The sequence below is a fragment of the Diceros bicornis genome, chromosome 6, assembly GCF_020826845.1.
Source record: "Diceros bicornis minor isolate mBicDic1 chromosome 6, mDicBic1.mat.cur, whole genome shotgun sequence".
Lineage (NCBI taxonomy): Eukaryota > Metazoa > Chordata > Mammalia > Perissodactyla > Rhinocerotidae > Diceros > Diceros bicornis.
Window position 1 is genome coordinate 29,742,868 of NC_080745.1, and position 17,779 is coordinate 29,760,646.

A 17,779-nucleotide genomic window follows, 5' to 3' on the forward strand; every position below is an offset into this window, starting at 1 on the left:
CACTACTTGGTGATTTTACAGGGTAAGAACTCTAAGAAAGAAAGTGTATCTTTGTTTATGGCCCTTTTATTCTTTCTCTTCTATTCTTTGGCCTTCTTTCCAGTCTATGCATTGATGAGGGAAGGCTGGCTCCCCTGTGAGAGCCAGATAATGGTATGTTTTCTGGGGCATTTTTTCTCATCACTACCTCATTGTTGTGATACCAAACAAGTTTAGTGATCAACATTGGTACCCTCCGCCCATGTTCATTGCTCAGTCTCTTCAATACTGGCGAAAGTCTCCCAGGAAATGCTGGCCCTTTATGGAGGATGCCTCTCCCTCCCTGATGCATCACTACTATTTTTCTTTTCCAACTCCCCCCCACCCCCGCCCCGAATCCCTTCCTGCCTGGTTATCTTCATTCTCTCATTCCCATCCCAGTTTCTCACCTTGAACCAAGATTGGGGTGGGGGAGATGGGGGCAGGATTGATAATGAGGAGGGCCAAGTGCTGATAAGGAGGAATGAGCATGGGTTTTGGAGTCAGACCTGGTTTGAATTTCTTCCTTTGCCAATTGCTAACTATGTCACCCTGGAAAAGTCACTTAGCCTCTCAGAGCCTCAGTTTCCTCACCTGTAAAATGGGGTTAGTGATACCTATCTCAGAGGGTTGTGGTATGGAAATGAGAAAATGTACATAAAGCCCAGTGCTCAGCACTGTGGACAACTGTGGCATCTATAGCTAACAGGCCCTTCTTTCATCCCCTCTACCCTGCAGTTCCTACACCCCAGCCCGGCAGTTCTCAGCCCTAGACACACATTAGACTCATGTAGGAGCCTTTCAAAGGTGCCCATATCCCCAGGCTTCACTCTAGACCAATTAAATCAGAATGTGGGGGTGTATGCTTGTGGCATCTTTACTTTAAAAATTCTTTCCAGGTGAGTCTGATGCATGCAAGGGTTGAGAACACCTCTGAATCCTTAGGGTTGCCTAAAGTATGAATATATTTGTCTTTTGAGATCAGAGGGATCTTATTTTAGTGTTTGTGGGCAAAGACCCAGATCTCTTATTAGCGCTGGAATGGGATTTTTCCTTTTCTGACTGTGCCTAAGAGGATGAAGAGAAGAGGTGGGGTGGAGCATGGGTTCTCAGTTCTAACTAGGCACTCTCTCTGTTTCCTTCTTGGGATGCCTGTGCATTCCTGCAGCCATCACCCTTGCTTCCAGATGGTGGGTGGAGGGGAAGGGAGGGAAGGAAAGAGGAGGAAGAAAGGAGGGAGGAGGGGTGACTCTCATGGGGTCTTCTCCAGATTCCGTAGCCTGCTAAGGTACTCCTCTCCTCTATACTCTGAAAACCCTTTGGTCTAACCTCGAGCTGTCCAATATGGTGGCCACTAGCCACATATGGCTATTAGACACTTGAAATATGGCTAGTCTGAATTGAGGTGTGCTGTGTCCTGTATATATTTAAAGACTAAGTAAAAAAAAAAGAATGTAAAATATCTCATTGACAAAATTTTTTAAATATTGGGTACATGTTGAAATGATAATATTTTGGATATATTGGGTGGCATAAAATATTACTAAAATTAATTTCACCTGTTTCTTTTTAATTTTTATTGTGGCTCCTAGAAAAATTTAAATTACCTAGGTAGCTCGCGTTGTTATATTTCTATCGGATAGCCCTGGTTTAACTTCTCATTTGACACTCGCTGTGTGTTTCATAGTATGTCTTCACGGTTCCATCAGACGGGCAGTTTGAGGACAGGAACCTCAGCATCCCATTCGTTTTAAGTGCCCCCATTACCTGTCATCAAAGCACATTGTACTCAGCAGGCAGTGGTAAATGTTTTCTGTAATTGCTGCTGATGGTGATGGCGCAGATGGTTATGGTGTTGAAGAAGATGATGATGTAATGAAGCTCAAATGATATATTGGGGCCAAGTTGCAAAATTTTTGAAAAACTATGAAGATGAAATGGTTACTTTTTTCAGAATAAGGGTCCTCAAATACATCTTAATCGTTTGATTATTGTATACATATAAAGATCCTTGGTACATGAAACAGAAACATCTTCAGTCATTTCTATTTAGAGATGGAGCAATTTTTAAAAAGTCTCGTGATTAAAGCTCTCCTAAAGTGTTTAGTGAACTGTTGCTAGGGGCCAGTACTAGGTTTGCCTGAGCAGTGAATGAGTGAGATAAAAATCCCTGCTCTTTGGACCTTATACAGTATGTGAAAGTCAACACATTTCCAAGTAAAATGTTTCTAGGTCAGATGGTGTAATACACAGCCTGGAGAAAAATAAAACAAGGCAAAGGAGAGGGTGTGTGGTGGGGTCAGGTGGGTGACTTGTGAATCTTTCATGAGGGTGCCATCGAATAAATGACAATTAACCAAATGGCTGAAGAAGGCGAGCAAATCTCTCAGGGCTCACTTTATCTTATTATTTCTGTAATTCACCTAATATCATGTTTCTTTCAGTCATTTATTCATCCACAAATACATGTATTGAAATATTTTTGTGTGCTTCAGGCAATGGTGAGACGAGGAAGTGGCTTCCACCTCCCAAGGAGCTCACAGCTTAGTCTCAGAAGCATGAAAAAGGCACCAATTATACATCACACTCACATCCTCTTTAAAGAAGATCCTCAGTTAAACAACACTTCAGCCTCTGTAGTGGTGTATACACTTTCTAGTATTCTCAGGTAGCACAAGTGCATCTCATCTGAGATGTCCTCTAATGCAGGGTGCACTGGAGCTGTTGTCTGTGGAGAGACCTCTCAAGGTGCCTGGGTCCTGCAAGCGAATGCCACGAGGCTCTGGTAATTGTTTTGAGCGCAAAATGAGTTGAGGGCTAAAAATGCTGCAATTTCATTGCAGTGTGGTAGTTTCAATTTAGTCACAAAGATTATTTTGGAATTAGAAGCATGTGACTGGTTTGTAGTGATGTGGTTTGAGAAGACTGTGGGTTATTTTCCAGGCCATTCTTGATAACGTGCTGTCTCACGCATTTAGGCCATTAAGAGAGGAGCCAACAGGCCCTCTGTCCAGGGCAGTCCAAGGGAGTAGAGCTCACATCCTGCTCTATACCATCTATGGCATTGCTGTTTTACCTTCTGGAACTGACTGGCAGAATCAAGACCCACCTTGACCATATGAGGCCATCCTGGAGCTCCAGGCAGGAAGCAGAATGAAAACATGTGTTTGTTTTACTTGTAGCCGGTGAGTCCACATTCTCTGTGTAAGGGCCCCATTGGTTAAAGAGAGAAGAATCTTGTCTTTGTTAATTTCACCTTTGAAAATAGAAAAGTTGTCTTTAGCTAGATTAGCACACACTCATGGCTAAATGAGTCCAGTATCTCTCTCAGTGAGTCTGGAATTTGGAAGCTGGGATGAGGCCGATTAAATGACTTTCTTCTGAGAGCTGTGTGCTTCTGTGATTTCCATTTCTTTCCTTTCAATCCCTACCCTATCTTCTTCTGACTTTCTTGCTGCCATCCCACCAATGTATTCAAGCAGACTGCTAGTTCCTTGTCACTCCAAAATTCTCCTAGCTCTGCCTGGTGAGCCCATAAATCCCCAGTGTTTCTTATCTGGTGCTTTGGGGAGGGAAGCAGATGGCAGGGCTGTTCATTCCGCCACCGAGGGAGGCAGGTGGAGGGGCAGCTAGGGTGACAGCAGCAGGTGGGGAGGTGGGGCTTCAGGGCTGAGCTTGAAGGAGACACCAAATCATCCACGGCCCCTGGGCAGAACAGCTCACCTGGAACCAGCACTGCCAGCAGAAGGTGGCAGCAGCTGGAGGCTGCTTCAGCTCTTGAGCAAGCAAAGAACAATGTTGGGTAGGTGACTGGGAGTTGCTGCATTTATGGATTCGCACTTGCTGCTCACCCTCTCACATCTTTAGAGTGGCTGCATTGAGGTCCTCAAGCTTTGTGACAAGTGGATTTTTGCTCAAGTCTTCTTGATCCAGGGCAACTTCCTCTCATTTCCCCCCCTCCTTCCCTGGCCAACTCTTTGAGCTGAACGTCCTCGCTTCAGGGAAAGTGCCCCTCCTCTGTGCTTCCCCAGCCCCAAGCATTTGGCCCACTCCACTGCTTCGTACTTGCTTCTGTAATCTGTCTCCCACACTGGGTGGTGACTTCTTTGGTGGCTGGGACTATGTCTTGTCTTTCATTATATTTGCAGGGCCCTGCAGACTATACCAGGCACTCTGAATATTTGTTGTCTTGAGTGGATCCCATCTATGAGCATGGTATCATTTAATTAATTACAGACATCTCTAGATTATCCACTAAATGAGAGGAAGTAGCAGCCTGGAAAATCCAGAAGAGCAGATAATCCAAAATTTCTTTCTTTAAGGCTCTGCGGTGCTCCATAGGGCAATTTGGGAGAAGGGGACAGATTATCCATTTTCCTGATCATTGCTATATTTGTTAAATAAAAATGAGGATTTTGGTGGTGTTTGAATATCAATAATTATAAAATGCCTTTCGCTGCCTTCATCATCAGCATCATTTCATCCTTATTGGTTCTACCCAGTCAAGACAGGAAAGATCGTTTATGGAAATAGATATGTTTCATTGACCTACCGTTGCCATGATGCCGTATATATCATAAGGCACTATTGAATAAATTGAACATAAGGATAAGCAGAGTTTTCTAAGTTATTAGGAATTATGTTTCCCCTGCTCAGACCTGCTGCCAGTCAGTGTTAGGAGTCTGGGAGTGTGCCAAGTGTGGTGAGCCAGGCCAGAATGGGATTTAAAACTTTTCCAGATAAACCACATGTGATAACTGAGCTCTCTGCAGTCCAGGCATGTGACAGGCAGGTACATCAGAGAGCAGGGAGGGGGAAGGGACAGTAGGACACTGACATTTGTTTGAAGCCAGTGTATGTTACTGCCTCCTTTAGCCTAGATTCCATGTGTCTTTGCACATTGGAAATAGAACTGGGCTGGCCTGACAATGACAATAATGACAACAGTGTCTTTTTGTTCAACCTCATGTCTGTGCCAGTCAGTAGGCTCAGCACTTTGCCGGCATTATTGTTCCCCCACCAACATCTTGAATGGGAAATACTACGTATTTCCATTTTACAGATGAGGAAACTGAGTATTCATAGGTTAAGTCACTTTCCCAAAATCACACAGCTAGTAAGTGGAACTGGGATTCAGAGTTCTCCCTGGCTGCTTTTCCATGCTTTTCACACTAGACCTTGCTGCCTGAAGAGCCAGCCTGGGCTGTCCTGAATTTGCCATTCACTGGTAGCTGTGTGACTTTTATTTATTTATTTATTTATTTATTTATTTATTTATTTATTTCCCCCCAAAGCCCCAGTAGATAGTTGTATGTCATAGTTGCACATCCTTCTAGTTGCTGTACGTGGGACGCGGCCTCAGCATGGCCGGAGAAGCGGTGCATCGGTGCGCGCCCGGGATCCGAACCCTGGCCGCCAGCATCGGAGCGCGCGCACTTAACCGCTAAGCCAGGGGGCCGGCCCAGCTGTGTGACTTTTAGTGAGTCACATCAATCTCTAGGCCTCAGCTACCTTTTCTGTATAATGGGGATAATACTCATTGCTTGCTTTGGAAGGATGCTAAGAAGATTGAGTGAACTAAGGTGCATGGCAGTGTTTAGGAAAGTATTGTGAGTTCAGGATCAGATGGGGGCGTTATCATCGCTTGTCTTCCCTCCTGAATGCTGGAGTTTCTGAGTCGCAGACTGGGAATATTGAGCTAACACTGAGCATTCTTCAAAGGAGCCAAACAATTGAGGCCTTGGCTTTGGTGATCTGCGCAGCTTGTGTCAGCCTTGTGAGCCTGCTGGGCCCCTCTGGAGGCTGACAGAGTGATGGAGAAGCAAGTAGGGGGTGCCCTCAAGCATGACTGAGCAAGGGGTGGAGAGTGGCTCTGTTGTGATATGGACTGAGGGCACTTAAGCTCTCCATGGCTTTTCGGGAAATTGTGGCCTTTGTGTTTTTACTGTCTCCCATTTTAAGAAATTGCTGAGTTCTTTTTAAGTTGCACTCAGTGGGTGGGTGAGTAAACAAACTCTCCTCATCTCTTACTTGATCACTTGCCACAGTTTGCTCACGAGAGGGATAGAAGGGGAGCAGACGATAAGAGCAGAGAAAAGGAGAGGCATCCATGCAAACCAAGATATAGGAGAGAAAAAGAAAGTTTCATCTTTGTTGAGTCTGATTTGGAACAATAATAACAACAAAGACAATTATAATATTAATAACAATAATGTTTATACTTACTGACTTCTTACTATAATACATGCACTTTCTAAGAGATTTAGGTGCATTGTCTTATTTAATTTTTAAAATAACCTTATGAACTGAGTCCTAATTTTTGTTTTTGTAGGGGGTCTTCCAGTGAGGACTGGAAAACCTGCTAGACAAATTCTAAAAGAGCTGTAACACTCTGAGTACTATTTTTATGATTATTTTTATAGCTGAATGAACTGAGACATACAGAGATGAAGGAACTGGCCCAAAGTTGCCTTCTGATAAGTGAGGAGTTACGAGCGGAATCCAGGCAGTTTGATTCCAGAGCCTCACTCTTCATAAATATTCTCTGCCACCTCTTTGCAGTAGGTAAATTAGAAACTAGAAGAATTAACTCATTTCAGGATAGGAGACCCATGTTGTTCAATTATCCAGGCTAACAGAGGGGAGCCAATGATTCCTCATGTAGTTTATGTTAGCTCTGGTATGCGTTATGAGGTTCTTTTTGATGATAAGTTTAGAATCAGGAGCACAATAGGTGGGGAAGCCCAGTTACTAAGCAAAAACACGTTTATTCTCAATAATTGTGTTTACGTGAACATGATTCCAAAGAGTCTCTTTCCTCCTTGGCAATCTCTCAGAAGTCATGACTTCCCGTCAGTCTTTGTCCGCTTGTCTTTTTAAGGACCATGGACAGAGGCCTGGGTGTTGGAGTGGGCAAACATTTTCTTTAAGCTGTGCCTATGTTCTTGGCTTAGTTTATCTTCCACAGGACATTTTTCTAAGCCTTGTAGGAAGTCACACTAGCATTGTCTGAGTACACACATGCTGACAAGCTTTAAACATTTTTCAAAGATAATCTGCAGAGTTGGCAATGGCCCTTTTCTGCTTTCTCTAGCCTTATTGGGACTTGTTAGGCTTGACCCTTTGCCTTACAGTATGGCCTGTCTGCCTGAGATTTTGGTCCTCAAGTGTGGTTAGTGCCAAAATCAAAGAACTAAATAAGCATTTACCTGTTCTTCAGTATCATTAAATGATGATGCTATCATGCGTGATAACAATACATATTTCTTGAGTGCTTATTGTGAGCCAGACTTTGCCCTGAGTGCTTTGCATGTATTACTTTTTATTTAATCTCAACAACCTCAATGGTCCTAGGCAATGTGGATAACTAGTGCATTTTTACAGATGAAGAAAAGGAGACACAGAGATATTAAGTAAATTGCTCCAGAGAACCCAGTTAGGCAATAAGCAGTAGAGTCGAGTCCACACTGTGAACCTCAGGGTCATCCTGTGTCCACTCCCATGGGGTCCTCAGGATAGGAAGAGAGGGGTGAACTTTTCCAAGCAGAAGCAGGAGGTGTGGTTGGTATTGGATAGGATTTGATGCTTGGTCCCTTGTTCTGCTTATGATCCAAGCTTGTCCAGACAAGAGGGTAGTGATACTCTCGAAGCCAGGGATGGCAGGTGTAGTTGCCTTAGGAGGCATAAAGCGTGGGCGCTGAAGCAGAAATGGGTGTGCCAGGCAGAAGGGTTAATAAGCACCTCCAGTCTGGATCATTTTGCTGCAACATCTGCTGCTAACCCACTGCTGGGAGAGGGAATGCCAAGCTTGATGCTGCCTGGAGTAACCTTTAAAACAGAAAACATTTGGACCGGCCGCGTGGCTTAGTGGTTAAGTGCGCACGCTCCGCTACTGGTGGCCCGGGTTCGGAACCCCGGGCCCGCACCGACGCACCGCTTCTCCGCCATGCTGAGGCCACGTCCCACATACAGCAACTAGAGGGATGTGCAACTATGGCATACAACTATCTACTGGGACTTTGGGGAAAAAACAAAAGGAGGAGGATTGGCAATAGATGTTAGCTCAGAGCCGGTCTTCCTCAGCAAAAAGACGAGGATTAGCACGGATGTTAGCTCAGGGCTGATCTTCCTCACAGAAAAAAAAAACAAAAAACAAAAAAACCAGAAAGCATTTGCATGTTGCAGTGAGGCTTGTGTTCTGTTGGTTGGCTAAATCCCAGTTTCTACCATTTCCCCAGTGGTGTGCTTGCATTTGTGTGCCAAGGCATACTGGGTAGGGATGACCCATATGGATGGAGGGCGGGCTCACTTTGGTGTTGACTCATCTCATTAATAACCACAGAATTGCAATATCATCACTATATGGAAGCTTAGATCCTTCTAGAAAACTCATTTTTATACAACAGAGGAAGCTGAGGCCCAGAGTGGGAAAGCAGGACTAAAAGTCAGTATTTGACCTCTAATCCAATGCTCTCTCCGTGACTCTATACTGTCAAACCTGCAAACATGATTAATATCAATAAAACATTATCAATAGTATTAATATTATCAATAAAGCTTTCACTAAGGGTAAAGCATTGGGCTTTGTGCTTTGAAGTTTGTCAATACAAAGTGAATAGTGGTCCTTCCCCTCAAGGAGGGGATTGACGATTTGAGATTTGACATGTAAAACAAAGAGTTATCACCATCATTGGCACCATCATCACCATCACCATCACCATCATCATCATCATCAACATCAAAGAAACCTATTTTGAGCACTTAATATGTGCCAGGCACTATGCTATGTGTTTTATTTATATTGTGTCTTAATTTAAAACTATGGCAAACCTGTTATTAACCACACTTACAGATTAGGTTCAGAGGCATTAAGTAACTATTACAAAGCCTTCCATTATGAAACTCCACATGGAGGATGCAGTTAATCAGGTACAATAGAAGCTTAGAAAAACCAGAACACTGTAGAGGCTTGGAGAAGGTGAAACTTTCAGGGGACTTTGAGCTAAGCTGCAAAGTGTGATTAGGACAGTGAAAACAAACAGGAAAAGGAGGACACTCCAGAGTGAGGAGCTATCTTAATGGTTTTTGGAGTGAAGAAGGCTGAAGGTTAGACCAGGGAACAATGTGTAGAGCGGTCTGAGTAATGAATGAATGACCTTCCAATCACTAATGAGCACATTTCATGGTTCAGACCCCGTACAAGGGTGTAAGGGGGCACTGGGCATGCAGCCCTGCACTAAGGATGGAGGAGAAGACCCCAAAATAGACAATCATCATTCTGTATGATAAAGGCTAGGCAAGGGGCAAACTTAAGGGACCATGTGAGTTCAGAGGAATGGGGTCAAACTCAATCCTCAGTGGCTTGCTAAGGGTTTGGGCTTTATATTGAAAGCCAGAGGAGCCACGGAAGGATTCTGAGTGAGAGCGTGACCTGGCAAGTCATCCATTTGGGGAGACACTGCTGTTACTGTGAAGGATGGCCTGGGGACAAGGAGACCTGTTGAGGCAGTGGGGGTGAGCACAAGGTCCCAGCTGGTAACTGGCCTTGAAGGTCGTCCTCTCTCCCTGCCTGCCTCTTCCCTGCCTGTGAGCAGGACAGGGAGAACTTCTGTTAGTGCTGTTCCCTGGCATGGTCAGCTGCCAGAGCGGCAGCCCAAAGCCTGGAGCTCCTTGCAGCCAGAGCTCGGGGCTGTCAGGGGATCTCACTCCACACAAAGACTGTTTCCCCTCTGCGGCTGGACTGGGCGTGTTTGCGTCTCCTGTGCCAGCCACTCCTGCCCTCCTCAATTCCCAGAGCTGAAGCTGGGCGGCTGCCGAAGGGCGGGCTTCCGGGAGACCAGGCTCACAGTGCGGGGAGGAGGGGAGGGACGCGGCTGGTGCCAAGAGAAATATTAACTTGACATTTAGCAAAAGGGTGAATCCATTTATTGCGCTGCAACAATGAAGTGTTTGCATCCTGAGTTGCCTTCTGTTTTCCCATTGTCTTTGCTCCTCAGTAGTCTGGGCAGGCTGCAGTCTTGGCAATTTAAATCAGTGTGGTAACGAAGGGAAGCCTCCTAGTCAGTTTGAAGTCAGTCTCTCTGTCTCTGTCTCTAACTCTCTCTCTGTCTCTCTCTCTCTCTCTCTCTCTCTCACACACACACACACACACACACACACACACACACACACACACACACAGAGTCCCCAGAGCTGTACAGATTGTTCAGAAGTCTTCTTCTCCCTGGTTCCTTTCTTGATACCCCTAAAGTTGCAACTCTAGCCCAAACAACTTGGATGTTTTGAAGTGCCTCCACCCTGGCCTGGCTTTCCAGCTACTAAGAAAAACCATTTCCAGGCAGGATGGAGCATGGATTGAACTGCTATGTGCCTTCAGGAATGCTGAGAACATGACAAAAATCACCTACAGAGGCACACAGGATTTTAATATTTACAGGACTTTTGCCCTTTCATTATCTCCCAGTGGCTCGGTGAGACAGACAGGGCGGGTGCCATTCTAGGTGAGGAAGCTAAGGCCTAGGCTCTTGGATACTTATCTGGGCTCAGTATGGGGTTCTTTAATTGCATTACATCATTTAATTCTCACCAGGACCCAGTGGGGTGGGTCTAGTTGTCCCATTTTATAGATGAGGAGACTGGAAGAGATTGAGAATTTTCTCAGCTGGGAAGTGGCAGAGCTGGGAAGGATGCCATGTCTACCTGACCCTGAAAGCTGCCACACCACAGCTGCAGGGGGCTTGGGTCAGTCTGCAGAGTGGGTAGTATCCAGTGGGTGCCATGCTCTCTGGTCCTCATTCGCACCAGTAGCCTGCAGTGGTCCATGGTGGAGTGGTGGGTGTTCTGGAGAAGGAGGGAACACTCCTTTTGCTTCAACACCCACACTGTCCCCAGAATCCCCAGAGAAAACATTGCTTCTTACCCTCTTGTCTTGCTCCAACTGGATCCAGTAACTCAACATCTGAAAATCTACCTCAGAACAACTCAGAAGCTCATAAAATATTCTCTCCAGAAATTTCCTCCAGACCTCATCCATGACAGCCCTAGGCCAGTGGATGGCTCTACTGCTTTGAGCCCAGTCTCAACTCTGGAACACCCCTATCACTGAATCACCCTGCCCCAGGCCCCTCACTCTACAGCAAGACAGAGATCCCACAGGCCTGACATGATACCTGACCTCTAAGGTTTACAGTGGTATGTGAGGCAGGAGAGAGAAGTGGAAAACACATACAGTTGTCCCTCGGTATCTGCAGGGGATTGGTTCCAGGACCCCCCATGGATACCAAAATTTGTGGATGCTCAAGTCCCTTATATAAAATTGCATAGTATTTGCATATAACCTATGCACATCCTCTCGTATACTTTAAACCATCCCAGGTTACGTATAATATCTAGTACAATGTAAATGTTATGTAAATAGTTGTTATACTGTATTGTTTAGGGAATAATGACAAGAAGAAAAAGTCTGTACATGTTCAGTACAGACACAACCACCGTCGTAGGCATTTCTATCCATAGTTGGTTGAATTCGCGGACGTGGAACCCGCAGGTACAGGGGATTGACCGTATTCTACTGTATATTATGCAACTTTTCTTCAATCACTAAATTAGCAATCTCAGCTATCTACACATTCATATCACCCCTCTCACAGCTCGGTAGGTATGGTAAATCTCTTGCCACAAAATTATGCTCTTGTAAAGCGATGAACCTGACCGCAGGTGGAGGGGACAAGAAGCAAACACACAGGTTTAAAGTGAAGTCCTGTTCTTTTAGAGCCATCTGTGTGTCTGTGTCCCAAGTGGATTCTCAATCTGGAATGGAAAGGCCGGTACTACTTATCATTGGCAAAGGTTTTGTTCATTAGAATATGTTCCCACCTCAAACTCATTCTTCCAAGCTTATAAACATTCTTCAAGGAAGTTGCACTTGTCACTAAAAGGAAAATCCAACTTCTAGGAGCCTTGGTTTCCAAATGAGGGGACCAGTCGCTTATCTGATGTGCCAGTCTGTTGTTAACATGAAGACCAGCCTCAACCCCTTTGCCCTCCATTGTATGTTGATGGGAGCCCAGTGGTCTGCTGATCTTGGTTTGGTCCAAATCAGTTACTTGGTCTTGGATCTCATTTTAAGACTGAATAAGTCAATCCTAGTGCTAGTAGGGACCTTGTATTTTCCTCCAGTGCAATGGCTGCCAAATATGGTTGTATATCAGGATTACCTGGGGTGTTTATTAATATGCAGATTCCTGAGCTCCATACTAGATTGACTGAATTAGAATTTGAGAGTCTATATGTATTTTTAACAGTCAGTTCTCCTTCTGGTGTTTGGGAACAATGATCTCCTTTATCTGCCAGCTCTCAGGCAGAGGAAAATTTGCAATGAAATCCTCCCAGTATGGGTGCTGTTGGCCAGGCCTCACTCCCTCCCCCACCCTGACAACTTTTATTCTGCTTCTGAGGAGCAGGTTTCTCATCAAAAGCTCAGGGTGACCCTCCTCCTGTCCATTCTTCTGTTCCCAAAGCACAGGTAGTAGTTCCATATGGCACTCCTGGGATACTCAGAGGACAAAGAGAAGAGAGGAAACCTTTGGGTTCTAATAAACACACCTGTGCCACATACCTGATGAGCTGCACAGTGTTCTGTATCCCCTTGTCACCTCTGGTGACGATTTCCTGATGAACTTGGAGCACAAACTTTAAAGGCTGGCATTCAAGAGTTGCTAAGTAGATAACAACATAATAAAGAGTCCCAGCACTACAAAGTGATAACCAATGTGGAGAGACATTTAATGACCAACAAATAACCATGTCCTCTCCCACGCTTCCATGGCTCCTTGTAGTTGGGTAGACTCTGAGCAGAAATGACGTGTGTCACTTCCAGCCTGAGTTATTGAGAAACCCCTGCCTGCTTCCCCATGCTCTCCTTTGCCCTCTTATGGCAATCGCAGAGGCCAGGTGTTGAGAAGGAAGAACCATTAGATAAAACCAGCCTGGATCCCTGAGTTGTCTCTTTGGAAGAAGCTATTTTGGAGAGCCACCAGACCCAAAGTGACTTTGCATGAGTGAGAAATAAATGATGAAATGCAAAGTTTTTGGAATTTTAGGGTTTCTTTGTTACTGCAGCATAACCTTGCCTATCCTGATTAATATGGTTGATGTCGGCCTGCAGCAGACTTCCTTGTGGATGAAGCTTCTGGTTCCTGGAATTTGTAGGTTACTTCTCCTCCTAAAGACTGAATGGAACTAGAACTTTCTAGGAACCCTTTCAAGCTGCAATAATGATTTACTGAAGCAGAAAGAATGTGGTTATTTTGAGCCCCAGAAGAACAAAACAAAACAAACTTAGGACTGTTTGTCTTCCCCCCAGAAAGGAATTAAAAATAGAGGCACATGGAAAGGAGAAAAACAACAACACTGCCTGATCTGGTGTGGATGTGTTCTTTGAACATATTAATTACACACTCATGCCACTTAAAAATATTAATTTAAATGCATGCAGCTTGCAAATCTCTTCTTTTTCTGTCTCCTGGGTGACTTGGAACAAAGCTAGCTGAGAATTAATTGATTAATAACAAGCTACAGCCTGTGTGTGTTTTCACTGACAATATCCTCAGGACTTGGGCTTCTTAGAGCTGCTTTTCTGTCTTTGGGAGAAGTGGTTTCCTCTTTAGGGGAATTTTACCACTCAGCAGAGTTATCTAATCCTTTCTCCTCTGGTAATGACAAAAGTCACTTATTTGAGAATGGATACTTGTGTGGTATTTTGGGAGTTTTGTGTAAGAGGCTTATTTGGCATATGTGGTATATAGAGTGACATATAGGGTGAGGTACTCAAGAAAAGGTCTTTTGTCCATCATGACATCAAAAGCGTCTTCTGTCCATTGTGATCCATTGCAAACTAAAAATTCCTCTATGAGTAATGCATGTCTTTACATTAAAAATATAAAGAAATATCATCCCCAGAAGTGATTTGATATCTTCCTAGTAAGACATTAACAGCATAAAATTGAGATTTCCATATAAAATCCCTGAGAGAATGGGACACAGGTCATATAGGTACTGATATGGCATGTGAAATAGGGAGGTGAGCCACTGAGGACAGACTGTAGCAGGGTGAGTGATCAGGATGCTGTAGTGGAGGACTGGGCACCCCAAGGGCCCTGAACCTAGATGTGGACAATGAAGTGGGTTTGGGTGATGAAAGATCCAAGTTTGGTAGGGGTCAGCCGTGAATGCTTGCCTTGGCGTGTCATAAAGGTCCTGTGGGGTTGATTTCTTTCACATTACACACAGGCTTCCTGAACGTTTTAGAGCTGTGTTGGGGTTTTCCCTGTAACTCCTAGGCTGGAGTCATGTCATAGCATGTATAGGTCAAATGATCTGTCTGCTATTCTCAGATGTGGTGGGGCTGGCAGGTAAGAAGGAGAGAGAAGTGAGGCAGGGTCCAAATCAGGAAGAATCTACTTTTGTGCATCCTGGTCTGGGGAGTAGGCTGGGAGGGGACAGGAGTGGGCAGACCTGCCAAGGCTCTGACACCTGGATGCCGATAAGGTCTGGCCCAGTGATGCAGAGTGCCGAATGCCATGGAGCTGCTTCTTTCTTCTCCGAGTTTGCTTGGGGTCCCAACCTCAGCTTTAGAGTTCAGAGCCACATTCAAATTCAATTCGTAGGGAATTATTCCCTTCCTTTCTTGCAGAAAAGCATTCATGAGGGTTTGGAGGATATCGCCTCCCTCTTGAAGGCATCTTATATCCAGGTTAATCCTACTGTTTCTGGTGTCTCCACTGTGTTTACACCTACCTTTCTCGTGGCACTTACCAGAGCATATTTCTGTGCCAATTAGAAGCTCCTTCTCCAGAATTCTTCTTGGAGTCTATCATTTTGTTTAGAAAAAATATGTTGATGAGTCTCTTGAGGGTGAGGGGTGAGACCTCAAGGAGAATCTTCAACTATAAAAACATGCCATAAACTGCCTTTTGCAGAGTATGGATTCTATTACCTGCAGGATCTTTTTTTGCTTGGTGAGTGCCAGAATTAGTTGAGTGACAGTATGCATGTAGATCAGGGCAGAGCTGAATTGTTTTGCGTCAAAGAGGCTATATCAATCAGGTTAGGCCATGCTATGCTACAGTAACAAACAACCCCAACAGTGGTGTAACACAGGAAATGTTTATTTCATGCTCAATACATGTATAATATCACTCACGGAGGGAAGGGGGAGTGAAGGGGGGTCTCTTCATTAAAGTCACTCAGCTAACCAAACTGGTGAAGTTCCATCTTGGCATTTACTTCCAACATCATCGTGGCCCAAGGCAGTGGTGCACCACTCTGCCTGAAATGCCTCAAAGCTTCCATCCAGAAATGGCACACATCACTTTGCTCATGATTCATTGGCTAGAGCAAACCACTTGGCCACATTTAACTTCAAAGGAGGCTGAAAAGTATCCTACCAATTTCCCAGTAAGAGGAAAGAATTGGAATATTTGGGATTATCCCTAATGATGTCCATAGTGGGGAATCCCGATGGAGAGGGAGGGTGAGGGTCAAGGGGCATTTGGAGGGAGAATGAGGGACTTAGGCTTCTCAGGGCCATGTTTCTACCTGGAGGGGCTATGTGGGGAAGGGTCAGGGAAGGAATCCTTGGTTGTACCATGGCCTAGAAGAAGAATTGAGGTGAACTCAAAATCTCCTCTTAGACCCATTTGCTGTGAGGTGTGTGATTTAAATCCCTTTTCCACCTTACCTGTGAAATCTTCAAGTCTGTGTTATTCCTTATCGGTGGTGTCTGGGAGCATGGGGTGGAGGTGGGGGGCAAGAGGGAGGGTCTCAAACAGGCGTCGCATTCAGGTGTCAGTCATTCAGGGTAAAACCAGAGGCTGGAGCCAGACACTGGATAAGCCAGAGACGGCTGACATCTGAGTGAATCCGTTATTTTTCCTCCTAGATCGTACATTTCTCAAGGTCAAAGACTGTTTATTATTTACATGTATGTCCCCTGCAGAGCACAGAACTACTTTAGGTACTCAATTGCCTGAAGTGTTATTTGTGGGTGAACGAATAAATGAGTGAGTGCATTTCTGCCTCCTACCCTTGTGCTTGGAAGCCTTGCTGGGGGCCGGCAGCCAGGGAAAGACATGCAGTGGGCCAGAGCTCTGTATGCTCAGAAAAGCAACTCTCCTCACCCTGCACCCAGCCTTGACTTCTAAGCCTGTTACAGGAATAAAGGCTCCAACTGCTCTCAAAGTGGGTTATAGGAAGCTTCCTTGACTGTTCTTCCTGTGCTGATGGACACTGGGCTCTGGAGACTGGCTCCGTTATGCCGAGAGGTGGGCAGTAGTGTAGGAGCCCTGGACCAGGAGATGGTCAGGGGCTGGCAGGCAAGGGAGCAAAGCATCTCTGAGAAGTGAGGAGTGGGTGTTGTGGGTAATAGATGGGATGCCAGCCTTGGAATACCTTCCTTCATTTGCCCACACACTCATTTGCTCACTCACTCCTTCACTCATTTATTTATGACTTCATTCATTCCCTCTATCATCCACAAGGATAAAACAGGATTGTGTATACTGAGCTCCTGATATGTTGCCTGGCACATAACGACTGCCAGGGATATGTGTTCGGTCGTTCATTCGTCAGCAGTATTTTTTGAGTGCCTCTTTTGTACCAGGCACTCCACTGGACCCTGGGGAATAGCAGAGAACAAACAGATAGACAAAGGTCTCTGCTCTCATGGAGCTTGCATTCACATGGATGCACGGGAGTTATTATTATTACTTTGAAGTATTTATGATGTTCTGGGAATCTATAGAAATTGACAATATGGTCTTGCTCCTCAGGGAGATGAAAAACTAGTGGGAGACAAAACACACGCACCTGGAATATGAAACACGATGAGCGGGGCTATGCGGGGCCCCCAAGGGCTGTGTGCTCGGGGCTGTCAGACTCTGGGGGAGGGAGTGCTCCTGGTGGCTTCACGCTCTGGCAGGGCGGAGAGGCAGGGATGGGTCTCAGTGGGGTGGGACAGGAGTGAGGGGTGGAGGGATGGATTGTGACTGCAGACTGCTCTACTCCATACTAGCTTTGTGACTGTGCGCAAGTTACCTAACGTTTCTGTGCTCCTTTTCCTCCTCTGTAAAACCTCAAAAGGCTTGTGTGAGTTAATATTTTGTGACGCTCTTGCAGCAGTATAGGGCTAACCACTACCTACAAATAACCACTACATACAGGTTTGTTATATCAATACATGAATAAAAGAGGGGAGTTGGAGGATCCATCTTAGAAAGTGTGGCAGGCGACCTAGAGGAGAGCCCCGAATAGCACTGAAAGATTATGGGTATACAAGAGTCTACTTGTTTCCTAAGGAAACATTTAGTTTCATCCATCATTCCTGTCCCTGTCTTTCCTCCCTCTTTTTCGCTTTCTCCCCAGCTGTGTGCAGTGTCTGAGTCACCTCTGTGCCTCCAGTGCCTAGCACAGTGCCAGGAAGACAGCTGGTGTGTGAATATTGTCCAATGAACCAATGGATATTCTTTCATCAGTGTCGCTGGACTTGACGTGGTTTTTTGTAGGAACCGACCTCTAACTTGCAGGTCCCTAAACTCTCACAGGGGCCTTGAGGAGGCTGGAAGCATAGAAATCCTTGTATCGCCCCAACTCACCATCTGCTGAATGTCATCCCATCACTGACCCTCAGCTGTTGGTCTTTCCTCTGAGCCTCCCCCAGGGCACAGAGGGAGGCAGGTCTGTCCTCTGACGGACTCCTCTCGAG

The 17,779-nt window shown here is 45.3% G+C and overlaps 1 protein-coding gene and 1 non-coding gene across 2 annotated transcripts in view; one reads left to right on the top strand and one right to left on the bottom strand.

The window, feature by feature from the left end:
- KCNMA1 (potassium calcium-activated channel subfamily M alpha 1) overlaps positions 1-17,779 on the top strand; it is a 488,218-nt gene that overhangs the window by 54,765 nt on the left and 415,674 nt on the right. The window lies entirely within an intron of this gene.
- Positions 6,349-6,410, bottom strand: LOC131407759 (U7 small nuclear RNA). Its single transcript, XR_009220625.1, has one exon. It is a non-coding gene; the product is annotated as a U7 small nuclear RNA (small nuclear RNA).